The sequence below is a fragment of the Engystomops pustulosus genome, chromosome 2 (assembly GCF_040894005.1).
Source record: "Engystomops pustulosus chromosome 2, aEngPut4.maternal, whole genome shotgun sequence".
NCBI classification, from domain to species: Eukaryota; Metazoa; Chordata; class Amphibia; order Anura; family Leptodactylidae; genus Engystomops; species Engystomops pustulosus.
The window spans coordinates 134,774,735-134,780,468 of NC_092412.1; positions in this window are offsets into that span (position 1 = coordinate 134,774,735).

The window sequence follows — 5,734 nt, forward strand, 5'->3', positions numbered from 1 at the left end:
CCCCGGTAGCCACTTTACCCCTACTACTCACCCATCTTCGGCGCGCAGCTCCGCGTAGCTGCGCGCCCCCGTCTGGCGATCCATGCGCAGAAGAGCAGGCCCGCTCCTGCTTCGGAGTAGTGACCGCGCAGGCGCGGGCCTGCTCTTCTGCGCAGGCGGCAGGATCGCCGGACGAGGGCCTTAAAAGGGCTATCCTCACGTCCCATTGATCCACCTACCACCCAATCTACCTTTATAGGTAGTTTTGTGGTGGTAGGTGCCCTTTAAGTAGGGAACCGCCTGTACAAGGAGTTGAATAATAGTGGAGGGTTGAAGCGTCAGGGAGCAGACTTCTCTAATTAATGCCAGCACTTCATTCCAATATGCTCCAAGTTTAGTGGAGCCCCAGAACATGTGTAGCAGGTCAGCATCATCTACCCCACATTTGGGGCAATTTGCATTGTCCCACGCCCCTATTTTCCACAGGAGAACAGGAGATTTGCATGCCCTATGAATTAGAAGAAGCTGCAAGTATCTATTGTTTCCGAGAGAGATAGCTGTGGCGACATCTCCAGTATAGTACACCACTGATCATCGGTTATTGGTCCTACATCCACCTCCCATTTACCTCTAGCCTGTATGGGATAGTTCTCCAGGTATTTTGACAGCAGTAGATTATAGAGTGCAGATATGAGGCCTCTCGTGCCTCCTGAGTGTTTCAGCAGGAGAGAGTCTCAAATGACGGGTATCCCTCTTTAAAATGTTTAGACCAAGCATGACGCAGCTGTAGGTATTGGTAAAAAGACTGGTGAGGGATGTTAAATTGCCTTTGCAGTTGCTCAAACGTTCTGAGCTTACCATCCTCTAAAACAAAGGCCAGGAACCTTTTTGGCTGAGAGAGCCATGAACGCCACATATTTTAAAATGTTATTCCAAAAGAGCCGTACAATATCCACATGCCCCCAGTAGATCGGTAGTCCCAGTGTCATGGGTACACCTGCGATCTATGTCTGGGATCGCAGGCACACCCGTGCCCCTCTCCGTGGAGGCGCCCCTTTCCGAGATCACTCGCCTCTCCATGTTCCTGCTCCCATCCCGGCTGGCCAGCGACGCACCAGCACTCGCAGATTTAAAGGGCCAGTGTGCCGCTGATTGGCGCTAACCACTTCCTGGGTTCCTATAAAGACCGCCGGATCTTAGTGCTTCATGCTTATAAGGAAGCATTCCACAGTGTTTCCTTTCCAAGTGTTGACCTCCGGTTGTGACCCAGGACCTGTTCCTGATTCTGCTCCTTCGCTGCCAGCCCTGAACCTTTTGCTCCGTCCCCGACCTCGCATCATTGCCGCCTGCCTTGACCGTCTGCTTGTTCTAGACCACAAGACTGCCTAGTGATCCTGTAACTCGATACCCACCACATGCCTCCCAGTAGATAGGTAGTCCCAGCATATACCCCCAATAGATAGGTAGCTACAGCACATACTCCCAGTAAATAGGTAACCACAGCACATGCCCCCAAGTAAATAGGTAGCCACAGCACATGCCACTAAATAGGTAGGCGGTGATGGCGCCTGGGTTGTACAAAGGACGTAGGCAGTGGTAACATCGCTGCCTGTGTCCAATGATCAGAGATAAGAGACACACAGCAGCCATCACTATTTATTATTATGATCTGTCTGAGAGCCAGATGCAGCCAACAAATGAGCCACATCTGGCTCCCGAGCCATAGGTTCCCTACCCCTGCTCTAAGAGCTGGGACAGCGTCACCACACCTACATGTATCCACATATTTCCCCTTTTTAACTTTCTAATTTCAGGAAAGGCATTATTATGCCATGGTGAAGTGTACTTAGTGTATCCTGAGAACCCCAAAAATTACACATTATTTTTAAAGGTTATCAAAGTTTTAGAATGTGGATGAGAAAAGGTGTATAAACACGAATATTAACATTTTTCGATGGACAGAAAATAGGAGCAGGATGACCTACCTAGGTAAAGAAAAAGACAATAGGCTGAAAAGCAGTCACTGCTGAGATCTTATCATAATGTCTACCGAAACCATTGTGGCAGAAAATAGTACCTAGGATATAAAAGGGAAAATGAAACAAGACAAGGGACAAAATAACACTGACATGACAACGGAAAAGGGGGCGGCATAACACAGAGGGGGAAAAATCCAGATGGCACATCAATATTTGATGCAATGTATGAAACGTATGAAAAGGGAATGGTAGGAGATTGGTTATTGCAATTTTGACTGCCAGAAAACCATATTAGCCTACAAGCAATTTTTGGGACTTCAGGTAAAGCACATTCAAGATAGCAATCCACAATTAAAGGGGTGTTCCCACGAACTAAAGTTAGGGCCTATCTTGCTGATCAGTGCGGGTCTCAGTGCTGACCCCTCACCGCCATGCATGACCATTCTGCTCCATTAATCTCTATGTAGCTGACGGATATGGGTGAGTACGGAGCTTGGCAATTTCCGTCAGCTCCATAGAGATTAATGGAGCAGAACGGTTGTGCACGGCTGTCTGCTCCATTAGTTTGACGGAATGGTGAGGGGTCCGATGAACCCCTGGTTTTTCGCAATCTGTGGGGGCCTCAGGACTGAGACCCCAACTTATTCAACAACAAGTTCGGCCCTATCTTGTGGATAAGATCCCAAATTGCTGCCATGAACCCCCTCACGATCGGGCGTTTCCACCATACGTGGAGGAACAAGCCCTTTTGTCCGCATTGTCTAAATCAGAGGGGATCTCCTGAGAGAAGCATTGTAAATAACCTGGAAGGAACCATATACCACTGCATCATCACTTTTTATAAAGCTTCTATCAAGAAGATATTGGTAGACAACTTAGACATGTGACTTATGACATGTCTTTTCACTGTTGGAAGTCCTTTTCCAACTTAACCATATAGGAACGTTTTTCCGATTTAGAGACGTAAGCTGGTTATAGAGAGTTAATATGGCCTAACTGGTGACTTGCATAGATATTCAAGTGAAGTCAGTGTGGTGATGTGTACATGCTTAGCCTGACTTTACCAGCGAAGGCATCACAGGATTTTGCCCATCATCTATACATTATATTCCAAGGCGCCAGTTTGATACATAAATATTGTAAGCTTAAGCCTAATCTTAGGAAAGTGTCATTTGGAGTGCAGAATAAAACCAGTTGTGGTGTGAGGAGCATAAATGATGTATGTGGGGGCACAGTGTGGTGAGTTGTGGTGTGAGGAGCATAAATGATGTATGTGGGGGCACAGTGTGGTGAGTTGTGGTGTGAGGAGCATAAATGATGTATGTGGGGGCACAGTGTGGTGAGTTGTGGTGTGAGGTGTATATATGATATATGTGGGGGCACAGTGTGATCAGTTGTTGTTTGAGGGGTATATATGATATATTTGGGGGCACAGTGTGGACAGTTATGGTGTGAGGGTATATATGATATATGTGGGGACACAGTGTGATCAGTTGTGGTGGGAGGGGTATATATGCTATATTTGTGGGATACAGTGTGTTCAGTTGTGGTGTGAGGGTATATATGATATATGTGGGGGCACAGTGTGGACAGTTAAGGTGTGAGGGTATCTATGATATATGTGGGGGCACAGTGTGATCAGTTGTGGTGTGAGGGGTATATATGCTATATATGTGGGATACAGTGTGTTCAGTTGTGGTGTGAGGGGTATATATGATATACGTGGGGGCACAGTGTGGTCAGTTGTGGTGTGAGGAGAATATATAATGTATGTGGGAGGAGAATATAACTGACTGTTTTATAAACCCTCAGGATGGAACAAGTTGTCTGAAATATCAAACCGAAGAGAAAAGAATACATGAGGGGCGTCTTTTGAGCCTCTGTGCAGGACTGGTATCTACTACTATATGGAGTTCATACTTGGTAAATTATTGGTAATACTGGTCTGTCTGTGTATAGTCTTCCGTTCATTATCCGTGTTTGGTATATTCTTTGTTGTGGTAATGCCTTAGGTTGCATTTGGAGGGATCATTTGAAATTGTAGCGCTACTGTTTGGAATATTGGTTTTATGGTAGTTTTATTTGGTAACAAATAACTGGTAACTGTAACTGTTGATGTGGATACCCTCACATGAAAGCTGGAAGCATGTCTATGTCCATTATATAACTATACCTTGCATATGTTTTAGTAAACAGGTACAAAAAAACCTTGAAATTTGTGTCAGAGCTAACTCTGTGTAAAACAGGGAGAATATAACCACTGAATATGGCAGTAGTTACACTGCACTGCTCTCACTATCCCGGTACATATATCTACCGTAAATACCATGTTGGTTAAAGCATAACATACTACCTATTTTGCTTGTCCACTGAGGGGGATGCAAATCCAACAAAGTGCACTCAATAAAACCTATGTATTTGTGAATAAATAAGAATGACTTTATTGAATAACAATTACATACAACCAGTTAAAATGATACTCTCCCAGGATATGGAACACAAGGGAAATTTCATGCTTGATTACAACCGGTGATTATATACAGTGCATGGTATATATTGGCATCAAAGCCATACAGGTGAAATGTATATGTGGTGAGATCCTAATTCTAACATACTATAGATCTAAAGAAAGCATTGCTGCATAGTAGTTTATATGTGAAAGCACTCACCCATCGTAATGACCTCCGGTGCCCAGGATGACAACAGCCCTGACGCGCATTTTGGCTGTATTACAGCCTTCGTCTGGGGGCTGGATTTAACCTGCAAAGTCTGACAGAATTGTGTCACGCGCCCCATGTTAAAGGTGCACCAAAATAAAAGTGGTGCACTCTGTCAGAGCTGTGCAGGCGGTGCCAGATTCATGAAGACTGTGCGCCAGTAATACAGAATGTAGCGCCCACTACACAGGCTGATTGCATTTAGTGATGGAAGTGATATAAAATTACAGTTCTATATTAGAGTGTTATGCAGTGGAGGGTAGGTCATACATGGGCTCATTAAATTAATAACAATTATAACATTCAAAATAATTCTTTGGCAGGACTGAGAACAAGGGGTGCTCAGAAATCCGTTCTCTTTGACCTACAACTTTGTGGAGGTCATTTCTCATCACCAAATAGAGCAGCTAAAGCTGATCTAGGGAGTTCTATTTCACCTTCATGAATGTGGAGACAGTTCTTAATCTTTTAGTTTGTGCATTAAATCATTAATCCCTTGCGCCACAAACTTAAATTACACTGAAAATAGCTCTTCCAGCACCACCATGTACCCAAATTAATAAATATGCCATTTGCCAGTGATTTGGCTGGTTTTTACAGCTGGAATGAATGATTTTACATTTGTAAAAAGATTTTATTCTACAAGATGGTTGAACTGAGGTTATAGACACATTCCATGTATAGTACCTATGCTCTAGATAAGGGTTAGCTTCTTTTATGATTTTTGTATCAAATTGTAAAGCGGCAGCGTTGGCTTTTCTCTTCTGAATTTTGAATCAGCAGAATATTTTGGCACCATATAAATACAGCGTATTATTACTATACACAGTGTGGTAAGGCTTCATTCTCAGGTACAATATTCTCCATTGCAACCTTTTCTTATTTAAGAATAATAAGTATATGTGATCATAAACTTGTCTGGATTACTGATGAATAAGGATAAGCAGGACAAAAGCTGGGAGCATATTGGGATCTGGGAATGAGGCGTTACTGTGGGGATGCCCAGCAGTGGGTAGAAGATGAAGAGGAGGGAGCATTGTGAGTGTTCATGAGCAGGGA